Source organism: Schistocerca serialis, unplaced genomic scaffold (genome assembly GCF_023864345.2).
Source record: "Schistocerca serialis cubense isolate TAMUIC-IGC-003099 unplaced genomic scaffold, iqSchSeri2.2 HiC_scaffold_348, whole genome shotgun sequence".
Classification (NCBI taxonomy): domain Eukaryota; kingdom Metazoa; phylum Arthropoda; class Insecta; order Orthoptera; family Acrididae; genus Schistocerca; species Schistocerca serialis.
In genome coordinates this window covers 24,843-40,917 of record NW_026047920.1, presented here as the reverse complement: position 1 = coordinate 40,917, position 16,075 = coordinate 24,843, and the positions used below count along the sequence as shown (strand labels likewise).

At 51.7% G+C, this 16,075-nt stretch overlaps 7 non-coding genes across 7 annotated transcripts; all 7 read right to left on the bottom strand.

Annotated features, from left to right (window-relative positions):
• Positions 1-519: 519 nt before the first annotated feature.
• LOC126445649 (U1 spliceosomal RNA) lies at positions 520-682 on the bottom strand. The gene has a single exon (XR_007583055.1). It is a non-coding gene; the product is annotated as a U1 spliceosomal RNA (small nuclear RNA).
• Positions 683-2,839: 2,157 nt separating this feature from the next.
• On the bottom strand, positions 2,840-3,002 carry LOC126445648 (U1 spliceosomal RNA). The gene has a single exon (XR_007583054.1). It is a non-coding gene; the product is annotated as a U1 spliceosomal RNA (small nuclear RNA).
• Positions 3,003-5,159: 2,157 nt separating this feature from the next.
• Positions 5,160-5,322, bottom strand: LOC126445647 (U1 spliceosomal RNA). Its single transcript, XR_007583053.1, has one exon. It is a non-coding gene; the product is annotated as a U1 spliceosomal RNA (small nuclear RNA).
• Positions 5,323-7,479: 2,157 nt separating this feature from the next.
• On the bottom strand, positions 7,480-7,642 carry LOC126445645 (U1 spliceosomal RNA). Its single transcript, XR_007583051.1, has one exon. It is a non-coding gene; the product is annotated as a U1 spliceosomal RNA (small nuclear RNA).
• Positions 7,643-9,799: 2,157 nt separating this feature from the next.
• On the bottom strand, positions 9,800-9,962 carry LOC126445644 (U1 spliceosomal RNA). The gene has a single exon (XR_007583050.1). It is a non-coding gene; the product is annotated as a U1 spliceosomal RNA (small nuclear RNA).
• A 2,157-nt stretch (positions 9,963-12,119) lies between these two features.
• On the bottom strand, positions 12,120-12,282 carry LOC126445643 (U1 spliceosomal RNA). The gene has a single exon (XR_007583049.1). It is a non-coding gene; the product is annotated as a U1 spliceosomal RNA (small nuclear RNA).
• Positions 12,283-14,439: 2,157 nt separating this feature from the next.
• Positions 14,440-14,602, bottom strand: LOC126445642 (U1 spliceosomal RNA). Its single transcript, XR_007583048.1, has one exon. It is a non-coding gene; the product is annotated as a U1 spliceosomal RNA (small nuclear RNA).
• Between the last annotated feature and the right edge of the window lie 1,473 nt (positions 14,603-16,075).

The window sequence follows — 16,075 nt, the reverse complement described above, 5'->3', positions numbered from 1 at the left end:
ATTTCACATCCCCGCAAGCTCCTCAAGTGCCGCAAGTCTGCAAGTCTCGGGACGCTACGCTAGACGCTTGCTGCCGGCCCCCTCATGTACCTGGCCACAGACGACAAAGCGTTCGGCTGGGCGACGCCTCGTGTACGCCGGCTCGCGCCACCGCGGTCGCCGCGCGTGCAGGGAATGCCGCGCCGTCCAATTGCGTTTGGCGCGCATTCCCCTGATGGACAGAGAAAGCCAAAAGTCGCCGTTCGGCCATTAATGTGGATGTCGTACCAGAGTTAGACCGCTTGTGCCATCTCGCGGCTGCCGCTGCTACTACTGGTGCGCGTCCCCCGCGCTTATCGAACAGACAGTGTGCTCTGGCTCTGGGTTTGACGCCAGGTCGACGCAGACGTGTGGTACGCGCGTAGCGCGAGTGCTGCTGCGTTTGGCAGTCCCTTGCGGAACACGTTGCTGGCCGAGTGCTCAGACGCACTAGTTACCGACTGCTACCACAGAATACTGCGTTTGCAATTGAAATAGACACCGGGACAGCGCGAACGCAAGTCCCGACTACCAAAAATTATGCGCCCGAGTTACTCACATTTGGAGTAATCGCGGGGGTCAGCTCGACCGAAGTGCAATGGAAGGGCCTCACCCCGGAGGAACCGCCTTCATGATCACGGTATCCCCTACGCCAGGTAAGTATGCATTCGTCGCGCCACAGGCGAGAATTTGTAGTGCCTCGCGCTATCGAGATGTAACGAGAGCTCCTGACGTTTCCGCAATCGGCGAACAGAATGGTGGCCGTCCATGTACCTGTCTCCTTACAAGAGAGCTATTGGCTGTCGAGTTAGATGGCAGACAGTCGCAACAACGCTCCTCTGCCGAGAAAAACGATGCATTTTGTGCGAGCAGCACCATACGGCTCGCGGCGCCGGCCGCTGCTGGGGTTAATTTACCGTTCCCTCCGGAAGATGGCGGGCCAAGTCCGGGTTGCCGCCTCCGGGCCCTCCTCTCCGTCTCCAACGAGCCCTCTTCCTCGGCTGTTGAAACCGCGAATGCGATCTGCGGAATGAGTGCTTTTTGCAGCCACAATGCAAGCCACACTTTACTTTCGCTCCTTCCAGGAGAGCCCTTAGTGCTAGCAAATACGGCAGCATTGTCACGCGCGGTCGACTGTCGCCGAGCAACTGAAGGACCACAGCTCAGACTGTCAGATGTTCTAAGAGAGCTGGATGCACTCGTGAGTGTTGTGCGCGACGAACAAACAGGACGTCAGTGAACTCCAAGAACGAACATCAGCCAGCACGTTCGACATTCGACGCCGAGTAACAGAAGACACTTAAAAGGTAACACTTCTTTTTGCTTCTCCTTCCGAGTAGGACGTGGAAAGCTCGATCGAATATTTGTGCAAATTTTCATTCGGAATATGGACATATTTTCTTCGCGCATAAGAGAGAAAAATAAAGTCTCATCCATGACAACATTTCAGCTGTGTCGGGTTGATTTCGAAGATGCAGATTAATTGTGCGGTATTTGGTAAACGATTGATACCTTGTAGCAATCTTGGCTTAGACGTGGATTAGGTAAAGATAAAACTAAATTGCTTTTTGTTTGTAAACACAACACGTCAGGTGTGTAACAAAGCGATGGGAAACAAGGAAGTCTCTTTTCTGTGAATGTAGTGATGCAACAACGAATTCACTGAGGGCTACCCGTTTCTGCAATTAGTAATTTATTGAAACTGCCGCTATTACGCGTCTGTCAATGTAGAACTGTGTGTGTTACAGAAGGCACTGTTCGGATATTTTGTCAGTGAGTAGGGAGAAATTGTGTTTTTAATTACACTTGTTACAGATGTTATTTCCATTCCATTCGAAACCTATCTGTTCTCACTCCAAGGGCGCCCATACGACAGACAGTTTGTACAGGGGGTGGGGGACGGCTGAATCTGGAGGTATGGTGTACTTTTAATATTTTGGAAGACGAATAGCGAGCTTGTAAAGAGGCCATAAACAGATTTGAAGTTCCGAACCTGGTAAAGACGTGTGTAATACAGACCTTTTGACTCGATTTCTTGCAAGAAAAACACCTGATAACATTGCGTTTTCTACTTTCCCTGGGAGCCCCGAGTACAGGCGAAACACAACACCTGCGACGACAAGACATTCCTTACAGAAAGTAAACGCTCACTGTCGTGGCCTAATAAACAGCCTACAGCGGTTCTCGTCCCATCACCGAATTTGAGCAACGCTGGCCCTCGTTGTCAGTGTGGCCGCCTGGGAGCACAAGTGGCTGTTGCCTAGAATTTCTCTTCCCCGTTTTCGGTACAGTTGGCCACGTCATTTCACATCCCCGCAAGCTCCTCAAGTGCCGCAAGTCTGCAAGTCTCGGGACGCTACGCTAGACGCTTGCTGCCGGCCCCCTCATGTACCTGGCCACAGACGACAAAGCGTTCGGCTGGGCGACGCCTCGTGTACGCCGGCTCGCGCCACCGCGGTCGCCGCGCGTGCAGGGAATGCCGCGCCGTCCAATTGCGTTTGGCGCGCATTCCCCTGATGGACAGAGAAAGCCAAAAGTCGCCGTTCGGCCATTAATGTGGATGTCGTACCAGAGTTAGACCGCTTGTGCCATCTCGCGGCTGCCGCTGCTACTACTGGTGCGCGTCCCCCGCGCTTATCGAACAGACAGTGTGCTCTGGCTCTGGGTTTGACGCCAGGTCGACGCAGACGTGTGGTACGCGCGTAGCGCGAGTGCTGCTGCGTTTGGCAGTCCCTTGCGGAACACGTTGCTGGCCGAGTGCTCAGACGCACTAGTTACCGACTGCTACCACAGAATACTGCGTTTGCAATTGAAATAGACACCGGGACAGCGCGAACGCAAGTCCCGACTACCAAAAATTATGCGCCCGAGTTACTCACATTTGGAGTAATCGCGGGGGTCAGCTCGACCGAAGTGCAATGGAAGGGCCTCACCCCGGAGGAACCGCCTTCATGATCACGGTATCCCCTACGCCAGGTAAGTATGCATTCGTCGCGCCACAGGCGAGAATTTGTAGTGCCTCGCGCTATCGAGATGTAACGAGAGCTCCTGACGTTTCCGCAATCGGCGAACAGAATGGTGGCCGTCCATGTACCTGTCTCCTTACAAGAGAGCTATTGGCTGTCGAGTTAGATGGCAGACAGTCGCAACAACGCTCCTCTGCCGAGAAAAACGATGCATTTTGTGCGAGCAGCACCATACGGCTCGCGGCGCCGGCCGCTGCTGGGGTTAATTTACCGTTCCCTCCGGAAGATGGCGGGCCAAGTCCGGGTTGCCGCCTCCGGGCCCTCCTCTCCGTCTCCAACGAGCCCTCTTCCTCGGCTGTTGAAACCGCGAATGCGATCTGCGGAATGAGTGCTTTTTGCAGCCACAATGCAAGCCACACTTTACTTTCGCTCCTTCCAGGAGAGCCCTTAGTGCTAGCAAATACGGCAGCATTGTCACGCGCGGTCGACTGTCGCCGAGCAACTGAAGGACCACAGCTCAGACTGTCAGATGTTCTAAGAGAGCTGGATGCACTCGTGAGTGTTGTGCGCGACGAACAAACAGGACGTCAGTGAACTCCAAGAACGAACATCAGCCAGCACGTTCGACATTCGACGCCGAGTAACAGAAGACACTTAAAAGGTAACACTTCTTTTTGCTTCTCCTTCCGAGTAGGACGTGGAAAGCTCGATCGAATATTTGTGCAAATTTTCATTCGGAATATGGACATATTTTCTTCGCGCATAAGAGAGAAAAATAAAGTCTCATCCATGACAACATTTCAGCTGTGTCGGGTTGATTTCGAAGATGCAGATTAATTGTGCGGTATTTGGTAAACGATTGATACCTTGTAGCAATCTTGGCTTAGACGTGGATTAGGTAAAGATAAAACTAAATTGCTTTTTGTTTGTAAACACAACACGTCAGGTGTGTAACAAAGCGATGGGAAACAAGGAAGTCTCTTTTCTGTGAATGTAGTGATGCAACAACGAATTCACTGAGGGCTACCCGTTTCTGCAATTAGTAATTTATTGAAACTGCCGCTATTACGCGTCTGTCAATGTAGAACTGTGTGTGTTACAGAAGGCACTGTTCGGATATTTTGTCAGTGAGTAGGGAGAAATTGTGTTTTTAATTACACTTGTTACAGATGTTATTTCCATTCCATTCGAAACCTATCTGTTCTCACTCCAAGGGCGCCCATACGACAGACAGTTTGTACAGGGGGTGGGGGACGGCTGAATCTGGAGGTATGGTGTACTTTTAATATTTTGGAAGACGAATAGCGAGCTTGTAAAGAGGCCATAAACAGATTTGAAGTTCCGAACCTGGTAAAGACGTGTGTAATACAGACCTTTTGACTCGATTTCTTGCAAGAAAAACACCTGATAACATTGCGTTTTCTACTTTCCCTGGGAGCCCCGAGTACAGGCGAAACACAACACCTGCGACGACAAGACATTCCTTACAGAAAGTAAACGCTCACTGTCGTGGCCTAATAAACAGCCTACAGCGGTTCTCGTCCCATCACCGAATTTGAGCAACGCTGGCCCTCGTTGTCAGTGTGGCCGCCTGGGAGCACAAGTGGCTGTTGCCTAGAATTTCTCTTCCCCGTTTTCGGTACAGTTGGCCACGTCATTTCACATCCCCGCAAGCTCCTCAAGTGCCGCAAGTCTGCAAGTCTCGGGACGCTACGCTAGACGCTTGCTGCCGGCCCCCTCATGTACCTGGCCACAGACGACAAAGCGTTCGGCTGGGCGACGCCTCGTGTACGCCGGCTCGCGCCACCGCGGTCGCCGCGCGTGCAGGGAATGCCGCGCCGTCCAATTGCGTTTGGCGCGCATTCCCCTGATGGACAGAGAAAGCCAAAAGTCGCCGTTCGGCCATTAATGTGGATGTCGTACCAGAGTTAGACCGCTTGTGCCATCTCGCGGCTGCCGCTGCTACTACTGGTGCGCGTCCCCCGCGCTTATCGAACAGACAGTGTGCTCTGGCTCTGGGTTTGACGCCAGGTCGACGCAGACGTGTGGTACGCGCGTAGCGCGAGTGCTGCTGCGTTTGGCAGTCCCTTGCGGAACACGTTGCTGGCCGAGTGCTCAGACGCACTAGTTACCGACTGCTACCACAGAATACTGCGTTTGCAATTGAAATAGACACCGGGACAGCGCGAACGCAAGTCCCGACTACCAAAAATTATGCGCCCGAGTTACTCACATTTGGAGTAATCGCGGGGGTCAGCTCGACCGAAGTGCAATGGAAGGGCCTCACCCCGGAGGAACCGCCTTCATGATCACGGTATCCCCTACGCCAGGTAAGTATGCATTCGTCGCGCCACAGGCGAGAATTTGTAGTGCCTCGCGCTATCGAGATGTAACGAGAGCTCCTGACGTTTCCGCAATCGGCGAACAGAATGGTGGCCGTCCATGTACCTGTCTCCTTACAAGAGAGCTATTGGCTGTCGAGTTAGATGGCAGACAGTCGCAACAACGCTCCTCTGCCGAGAAAAACGATGCATTTTGTGCGAGCAGCACCATACGGCTCGCGGCGCCGGCCGCTGCTGGGGTTAATTTACCGTTCCCTCCGGAAGATGGCGGGCCAAGTCCGGGTTGCCGCCTCCGGGCCCTCCTCTCCGTCTCCAACGAGCCCTCTTCCTCGGCTGTTGAAACCGCGAATGCGATCTGCGGAATGAGTGCTTTTTGCAGCCACAATGCAAGCCACACTTTACTTTCGCTCCTTCCAGGAGAGCCCTTAGTGCTAGCAAATACGGCAGCATTGTCACGCGCGGTCGACTGTCGCCGAGCAACTGAAGGACCACAGCTCAGACTGTCAGATGTTCTAAGAGAGCTGGATGCACTCGTGAGTGTTGTGCGCGACGAACAAACAGGACGTCAGTGAACTCCAAGAACGAACATCAGCCAGCACGTTCGACATTCGACGCCGAGTAACAGAAGACACTTAAAAGGTAACACTTCTTTTTGCTTCTCCTTCCGAGTAGGACGTGGAAAGCTCGATCGAATATTTGTGCAAATTTTCATTCGGAATATGGACATATTTTCTTCGCGCATAAGAGAGAAAAATAAAGTCTCATCCATGACAACATTTCAGCTGTGTCGGGTTGATTTCGAAGATGCAGATTAATTGTGCGGTATTTGGTAAACGATTGATACCTTGTAGCAATCTTGGCTTAGACGTGGATTAGGTAAAGATAAAACTAAATTGCTTTTTGTTTGTAAACACAACACGTCAGGTGTGTAACAAAGCGATGGGAAACAAGGAAGTCTCTTTTCTGTGAATGTAGTGATGCAACAACGAATTCACTGAGGGCTACCCGTTTCTGCAATTAGTAATTTATTGAAACTGCCGCTATTACGCGTCTGTCAATGTAGAACTGTGTGTGTTACAGAAGGCACTGTTCGGATATTTTGTCAGTGAGTAGGGAGAAATTGTGTTTTTAATTACACTTGTTACAGATGTTATTTCCATTCCATTCGAAACCTATCTGTTCTCACTCCAAGGGCGCCCATACGACAGACAGTTTGTACAGGGGGTGGGGGACGGCTGAATCTGGAGGTATGGTGTACTTTTAATATTTTGGAAGACGAATAGCGAGCTTGTAAAGAGGCCATAAACAGATTTGAAGTTCCGAACCTGGTAAAGACGTGTGTAATACAGACCTTTTGACTCGATTTCTTGCAAGAAAAACACCTGATAACATTGCGTTTTCTACTTTCCCTGGGAGCCCCGAGTACAGGCGAAACACAACACCTGCGACGACAAGACATTCCTTACAGAAAGTAAACGCTCACTGTCGTGGCCTAATAAACAGCCTACAGCGGTTCTCGTCCCATCACCGAATTTGAGCAACGCTGGCCCTCGTTGTCAGTGTGGCCGCCTGGGAGCACAAGTGGCTGTTGCCTAGAATTTCTCTTCCCCGTTTTCGGTACAGTTGGCCACGTCATTTCACATCCCCGCAAGCTCCTCAAGTGCCGCAAGTCTGCAAGTCTCGGGACGCTACGCTAGACGCTTGCTGCCGGCCCCCTCATGTACCTGGCCACAGACGACAAAGCGTTCGGCTGGGCGACGCCTCGTGTACGCCGGCTCGCGCCACCGCGGTCGCCGCGCGTGCAGGGAATGCCGCGCCGTCCAATTGCGTTTGGCGCGCATTCCCCTGATGGACAGAGAAAGCCAAAAGTCGCCGTTCGGCCATTAATGTGGATGTCGTACCAGAGTTAGACCGCTTGTGCCATCTCGCGGCTGCCGCTGCTACTACTGGTGCGCGTCCCCCGCGCTTATCGAACAGACAGTGTGCTCTGGCTCTGGGTTTGACGCCAGGTCGACGCAGACGTGTGGTACGCGCGTAGCGCGAGTGCTGCTGCGTTTGGCAGTCCCTTGCGGAACACGTTGCTGGCCGAGTGCTCAGACGCACTAGTTACCGACTGCTACCACAGAATACTGCGTTTGCAATTGAAATAGACACCGGGACAGCGCGAACGCAAGTCCCGACTACCAAAAATTATGCGCCCGAGTTACTCACATTTGGAGTAATCGCGGGGGTCAGCTCGACCGAAGTGCAATGGAAGGGCCTCACCCCGGAGGAACCGCCTTCATGATCACGGTATCCCCTACGCCAGGTAAGTATGCATTCGTCGCGCCACAGGCGAGAATTTGTAGTGCCTCGCGCTATCGAGATGTAACGAGAGCTCCTGACGTTTCCGCAATCGGCGAACAGAATGGTGGCCGTCCATGTACCTGTCTCCTTACAAGAGAGCTATTGGCTGTCGAGTTAGATGGCAGACAGTCGCAACAACGCTCCTCTGCCGAGAAAAACGATGCATTTTGTGCGAGCAGCACCATACGGCTCGCGGCGCCGGCCGCTGCTGGGGTTAATTTACCGTTCCCTCCGGAAGATGGCGGGCCAAGTCCGGGTTGCCGCCTCCGGGCCCTCCTCTCCGTCTCCAACGAGCCCTCTTCCTCGGCTGTTGAAACCGCGAATGCGATCTGCGGAATGAGTGCTTTTTGCAGCCACAATGCAAGCCACACTTTACTTTCGCTCCTTCCAGGAGAGCCCTTAGTGCTAGCAAATACGGCAGCATTGTCACGCGCGGTCGACTGTCGCCGAGCAACTGAAGGACCACAGCTCAGACTGTCAGATGTTCTAAGAGAGCTGGATGCACTCGTGAGTGTTGTGCGCGACGAACAAACAGGACGTCAGTGAACTCCAAGAACGAACATCAGCCAGCACGTTCGACATTCGACGCCGAGTAACAGAAGACACTTAAAAGGTAACACTTCTTTTTGCTTCTCCTTCCGAGTAGGACGTGGAAAGCTCGATCGAATATTTGTGCAAATTTTCATTCGGAATATGGACATATTTTCTTCGCGCATAAGAGAGAAAAATAAAGTCTCATCCATGACAACATTTCAGCTGTGTCGGGTTGATTTCGAAGATGCAGATTAATTGTGCGGTATTTGGTAAACGATTGATACCTTGTAGCAATCTTGGCTTAGACGTGGATTAGGTAAAGATAAAACTAAATTGCTTTTTGTTTGTAAACACAACACGTCAGGTGTGTAACAAAGCGATGGGAAACAAGGAAGTCTCTTTTCTGTGAATGTAGTGATGCAACAACGAATTCACTGAGGGCTACCCGTTTCTGCAATTAGTAATTTATTGAAACTGCCGCTATTACGCGTCTGTCAATGTAGAACTGTGTGTGTTACAGAAGGCACTGTTCGGATATTTTGTCAGTGAGTAGGGAGAAATTGTGTTTTTAATTACACTTGTTACAGATGTTATTTCCATTCCATTCGAAACCTATCTGTTCTCACTCCAAGGGCGCCCATACGACAGACAGTTTGTACAGGGGGTGGGGGACGGCTGAATCTGGAGGTATGGTGTACTTTTAATATTTTGGAAGACGAATAGCGAGCTTGTAAAGAGGCCATAAACAGATTTGAAGTTCCGAACCTGGTAAAGACGTGTGTAATACAGACCTTTTGACTCGATTTCTTGCAAGAAAAACACCTGATAACATTGCGTTTTCTACTTTCCCTGGGAGCCCCGAGTACAGGCGAAACACAACACCTGCGACGACAAGACATTCCTTACAGAAAGTAAACGCTCACTGTCGTGGCCTAATAAACAGCCTACAGCGGTTCTCGTCCCATCACCGAATTTGAGCAACGCTGGCCCTCGTTGTCAGTGTGGCCGCCTGGGAGCACAAGTGGCTGTTGCCTAGAATTTCTCTTCCCCGTTTTCGGTACAGTTGGCCACGTCATTTCACATCCCCGCAAGCTCCTCAAGTGCCGCAAGTCTGCAAGTCTCGGGACGCTACGCTAGACGCTTGCTGCCGGCCCCCTCATGTACCTGGCCACAGACGACAAAGCGTTCGGCTGGGCGACGCCTCGTGTACGCCGGCTCGCGCCACCGCGGTCGCCGCGCGTGCAGGGAATGCCGCGCCGTCCAATTGCGTTTGGCGCGCATTCCCCTGATGGACAGAGAAAGCCAAAAGTCGCCGTTCGGCCATTAATGTGGATGTCGTACCAGAGTTAGACCGCTTGTGCCATCTCGCGGCTGCCGCTGCTACTACTGGTGCGCGTCCCCCGCGCTTATCGAACAGACAGTGTGCTCTGGCTCTGGGTTTGACGCCAGGTCGACGCAGACGTGTGGTACGCGCGTAGCGCGAGTGCTGCTGCGTTTGGCAGTCCCTTGCGGAACACGTTGCTGGCCGAGTGCTCAGACGCACTAGTTACCGACTGCTACCACAGAATACTGCGTTTGCAATTGAAATAGACACCGGGACAGCGCGAACGCAAGTCCCGACTACCAAAAATTATGCGCCCGAGTTACTCACATTTGGAGTAATCGCGGGGGTCAGCTCGACCGAAGTGCAATGGAAGGGCCTCACCCCGGAGGAACCGCCTTCATGATCACGGTATCCCCTACGCCAGGTAAGTATGCATTCGTCGCGCCACAGGCGAGAATTTGTAGTGCCTCGCGCTATCGAGATGTAACGAGAGCTCCTGACGTTTCCGCAATCGGCGAACAGAATGGTGGCCGTCCATGTACCTGTCTCCTTACAAGAGAGCTATTGGCTGTCGAGTTAGATGGCAGACAGTCGCAACAACGCTCCTCTGCCGAGAAAAACGATGCATTTTGTGCGAGCAGCACCATACGGCTCGCGGCGCCGGCCGCTGCTGGGGTTAATTTACCGTTCCCTCCGGAAGATGGCGGGCCAAGTCCGGGTTGCCGCCTCCGGGCCCTCCTCTCCGTCTCCAACGAGCCCTCTTCCTCGGCTGTTGAAACCGCGAATGCGATCTGCGGAATGAGTGCTTTTTGCAGCCACAATGCAAGCCACACTTTACTTTCGCTCCTTCCAGGAGAGCCCTTAGTGCTAGCAAATACGGCAGCATTGTCACGCGCGGTCGACTGTCGCCGAGCAACTGAAGGACCACAGCTCAGACTGTCAGATGTTCTAAGAGAGCTGGATGCACTCGTGAGTGTTGTGCGCGACGAACAAACAGGACGTCAGTGAACTCCAAGAACGAACATCAGCCAGCACGTTCGACATTCGACGCCGAGTAACAGAAGACACTTAAAAGGTAACACTTCTTTTTGCTTCTCCTTCCGAGTAGGACGTGGAAAGCTCGATCGAATATTTGTGCAAATTTTCATTCGGAATATGGACATATTTTCTTCGCGCATAAGAGAGAAAAATAAAGTCTCATCCATGACAACATTTCAGCTGTGTCGGGTTGATTTCGAAGATGCAGATTAATTGTGCGGTATTTGGTAAACGATTGATACCTTGTAGCAATCTTGGCTTAGACGTGGATTAGGTAAAGATAAAACTAAATTGCTTTTTGTTTGTAAACACAACACGTCAGGTGTGTAACAAAGCGATGGGAAACAAGGAAGTCTCTTTTCTGTGAATGTAGTGATGCAACAACGAATTCACTGAGGGCTACCCGTTTCTGCAATTAGTAATTTATTGAAACTGCCGCTATTACGCGTCTGTCAATGTAGAACTGTGTGTGTTACAGAAGGCACTGTTCGGATATTTTGTCAGTGAGTAGGGAGAAATTGTGTTTTTAATTACACTTGTTACAGATGTTATTTCCATTCCATTCGAAACCTATCTGTTCTCACTCCAAGGGCGCCCATACGACAGACAGTTTGTACAGGGGGTGGGGGACGGCTGAATCTGGAGGTATGGTGTACTTTTAATATTTTGGAAGACGAATAGCGAGCTTGTAAAGAGGCCATAAACAGATTTGAAGTTCCGAACCTGGTAAAGACGTGTGTAATACAGACCTTTTGACTCGATTTCTTGCAAGAAAAACACCTGATAACATTGCGTTTTCTACTTTCCCTGGGAGCCCCGAGTACAGGCGAAACACAACACCTGCGACGACAAGACATTCCTTACAGAAAGTAAACGCTCACTGTCGTGGCCTAATAAACAGCCTACAGCGGTTCTCGTCCCATCACCGAATTTGAGCAACGCTGGCCCTCGTTGTCAGTGTGGCCGCCTGGGAGCACAAGTGGCTGTTGCCTAGAATTTCTCTTCCCCGTTTTCGGTACAGTTGGCCACGTCATTTCACATCCCCGCAAGCTCCTCAAGTGCCGCAAGTCTGCAAGTCTCGGGACGCTACGCTAGACGCTTGCTGCCGGCCCCCTCATGTACCTGGCCACAGACGACAAAGCGTTCGGCTGGGCGACGCCTCGTGTACGCCGGCTCGCGCCACCGCGGTCGCCGCGCGTGCAGGGAATGCCGCGCCGTCCAATTGCGTTTGGCGCGCATTCCCCTGATGGACAGAGAAAGCCAAAAGTCGCCGTTCGGCCATTAATGTGGATGTCGTACCAGAGTTAGACCGCTTGTGCCATCTCGCGGCTGCCGCTGCTACTACTGGTGCGCGTCCCCCGCGCTTATCGAACAGACAGTGTGCTCTGGCTCTGGGTTTGACGCCAGGTCGACGCAGACGTGTGGTACGCGCGTAGCGCGAGTGCTGCTGCGTTTGGCAGTCCCTTGCGGAACACGTTGCTGGCCGAGTGCTCAGACGCACTAGTTACCGACTGCTACCACAGAATACTGCGTTTGCAATTGAAATAGACACCGGGACAGCGCGAACGCAAGTCCCGACTACCAAAAATTATGCGCCCGAGTTACTCACATTTGGAGTAATCGCGGGGGTCAGCTCGACCGAAGTGCAATGGAAGGGCCTCACCCCGGAGGAACCGCCTTCATGATCACGGTATCCCCTACGCCAGGTAAGTATGCATTCGTCGCGCCACAGGCGAGAATTTGTAGTGCCTCGCGCTATCGAGATGTAACGAGAGCTCCTGACGTTTCCGCAATCGGCGAACAGAATGGTGGCCGTCCATGTACCTGTCTCCTTACAAGAGAGCTATTGGCTGTCGAGTTAGATGGCAGACAGTCGCAACAACGCTCCTCTGCCGAGAAAAACGATGCATTTTGTGCGAGCAGCACCATACGGCTCGCGGCGCCGGCCGCTGCTGGGGTTAATTTACCGTTCCCTCCGGAAGATGGCGGGCCAAGTCCGGGTTGCCGCCTCCGGGCCCTCCTCTCCGTCTCCAACGAGCCCTCTTCCTCGGCTGTTGAAACCGCGAATGCGATCTGCGGAATGAGTGCTTTTTGCAGCCACAATGCAAGCCACACTTTACTTTCGCTCCTTCCAGGAGAGCCCTTAGTGCTAGCAAATACGGCAGCATTGTCACGCGCGGTCGACTGTCGCCGAGCAACTGAAGGACCACAGCTCAGACTGTCAGATGTTCTAAGAGAGCTGGATGCACTCGTGAGTGTTGTGCGCGACGAACAAACAGGACGTCAGTGAACTCCAAGAACGAACATCAGCCAGCACGTTCGACATTCGACGCCGAGTAACAGAAGACACTTAAAAGGTAACACTTCTTTTTGCTTCTCCTTCCGAGTAGGACGTGGAAAGCTCGATCGAATATTTGTGCAAATTTTCATTCGGAATATGGACATATTTTCTTCGCGCATAAGAGAGAAAAATAAAGTCTCATCCATGACAACATTTCAGCTGTGTCGGGTTGATTTCGAAGATGCAGATTAATTGTGCGGTATTTGGTAAACGATTGATACCTTGTAGCAATCTTGGCTTAGACGTGGATTAGGTAAAGATAAAACTAAATTGCTTTTTGTTTGTAAACACAACACGTCAGGTGTGTAACAAAGCGATGGGAAACAAGGAAGTCTCTTTTCTGTGAATGTAGTGATGCAACAACGAATTCACTGAGGGCTACCCGTTTCTGCAATTAGTAATTTATTGAAACTGCCGCTATTACGCGTCTGTCAATGTAGAACTGTGTGTGTTACAGAAGGCACTGTTCGGATATTTTGTCAGTGAGTAGGGAGAAATTGTGTTTTTAATTACACTTGTTACAGATGTTATTTCCATTCCATTCGAAACCTATCTGTTCTCACTCCAAGGGCGCCCATACGACAGACAGTTTGTACAGGGGGTGGGGGACGGCTGAATCTGGAGGTATGGTGTACTTTTAATATTTTGGAAGACGAATAGCGAGCTTGTAAAGAGGCCATAAACAGATTTGAAGTTCCGAACCTGGTAAAGACGTGTGTAATACAGACCTTTTGACTCGATTTCTTGCAAGAAAAACACCTGATAACATTGCGTTTTCTACTTTCCCTGGGAGCCCCGAGTACAGGCGAAACACAACACCTGCGACGACAAGACATTCCTTACAGAAAGTAAACGCTCACTGTCGTGGCCTAATAAACAGCCTACAGCGGTTCTCGTCCCATCACCGAATTTGAGCAACGCTGGCCCTCGTTGTCAGTGTGGCCGCCTGGGAGCACAAGTGGCTGTTGCCTAGAATTTCTCTTCCCCGTTTTCGGTACAGTTGGCCACGTCATTTCACATCCCCGCAAGCTCCTCAAGTGCCGCAAGTCTGCAAGTCTCGGGACGCTACGCTAGACGCTTGCTGCCGGCCCCCTCATGTACCTGGCCACAGACGACAAAGCGTTCGGCTGGGCGACGCCTCGTGTACGCCGGCTCGCGCCACCGCGGTCGCCGCGCGTGCAGGGAATGCCGCGCCGTCCAATTGCGTTTGGCGCGCATTCCCCTGATGGACAGAGAAAGCCAAAAGTCGCCGTTCGGCCATTAATGTGGATGTCGTACCAGAGTTAGACCGCTTGTGCCATCTCGCGGCTGCCGCTGCTACTACTGGTGCGCGTCCCCCGCGCTTATCGAACAGACAGTGTGCTCTGGCTCTGGGTTTGACGCCAGGTCGACGCAGACGTGTGGTACGCGCGTAGCGCGAGTGCTGCTGCGTTTGGCAGTCCCTTGCGGAACACGTTGCTGGCCGAGTGCTCAGACGCACTAGTTACCGACTGCTACCACAGAATACTGCGTTTGCAATTGAAATAGACACCGGGACAGCGCGAACGCAAGTCCCGACTACCAAAAATTATGCGCCCGAGTTACTCACATTTGGAGTAATCGCGGGGGTCAGCTCGACCGAAGTGCAATGGAAGGGCCTCACCCCGGAGGAACCGCCTTCATGATCACGGTATCCCCTACGCCAGGTAAGTATGCATTCGTCGCGCCACAGGCGAGAATTTGTAGTGCCTCGCGCTATCGAGATGTAACGAGAGCTCCTGACGTTTCCGCAATCGGCGAACAGAATGGTGGCCGTCCATGTACCTGTCTCCTTACAAGAGAGCTATTGGCTGTCGAGTTAGATGGCAGACAGTCGCAACAACGCTCCTCTGCCGAGAAAAACGATGCATTTTGTGCGAGCAGCACCATACGGCTCGCGGCGCCGGCCGCTGCTGGGGTTAATTTACCGTTCCCTCCGGAAGATGGCGGGCCAAGTCCGGGTTGCCGCCTCCGGGCCCTCCTCTCCGTCTCCAACGAGCCCTCTTCCTCGGCTGTTGAAACCGCGAATGCGATCTGCGGAATGAGTGCTTTTTGCAGCCACAATGCAAGCCACACTTTACTTTCGCTCCTTCCAGGAGAGCCCTTAGTGCTAGCAAATACGGCAGCATTGTCACGCGCGGTCGACTGTCGCCGAGCAACTGAAGGACCACAGCTCAGACTGTCAGATGTTCTAAGAGAGCTGGATGCACTCGTGAGTGTTGTGCGCGACGAACAAACAGGACGTCAGTGAACTCCAAGAACGAACATCAGCCAGCACGTTCGACATTCGACGCCGAGTAACAGAAGACACTTAAAAGGTAACACTTCTTTTTGCTTCTCCTTCCGAGTAGGACGTGGAAAGCTCGATCGAATATTTGTGCAAATTTTCATTCGGAATATGGACATATTTTCTTCGCGCATAAGAGAGAAAAATAAAGTCTCATCCATGACAACATTTCAGCTGTGTCGGGTTGATTTCGAAGATGCAGATTAATTGTGCGGTATTTGGTAAACGATTGATACCTTGTAGCAATCTTGGCTTAGACGTGGATTAGGTAAAGATAAAACTAAATTGCTTTTTGTTTGTAAACACAACACGTCAGGTGTGTAACAAAGCGATGGGAAACAAGGAAGTCTCTTTTCTGTGAATGTAGTGATGCAACAACGAATTCACTGAGGGCTACCCGTTTCTGCAATTAGTAATTTATTGAAACTGCCGCTATTACGCGTCTGTCAATGTAGAACTGTGTGTGTTACAGAAGGCACTGTTCGGATATTTTGTCAGTGAGTAGGGAGAAATTGTGTTTTTAATTACACTTGTTACAGATGTTATTTCCATTCCATTCGAAACCTATCTGTTCTCACTCCAAGGGCGCCCATACGACAGACAGTTTGTACAGGGGGTGGGGGACGGCTGAATCTGGAGGTATGGTGTACTTTTAATATTTTGGAAGACGAATAGCGAGCTTGTAAAGAGGCCATAAACAGATTTGAAGTTCCGAACCTGGTAAAGACGTGTGTAATACAGACCTTTTGACTCGATTTCTTGCAAGAAAAACACCTGATAACATTGCGTTTTCTACTTTCCCTGGGAGCCCCGAGTACAGGCGAAACACAACACCTGCGACGACAAGACATTCCTTACAGA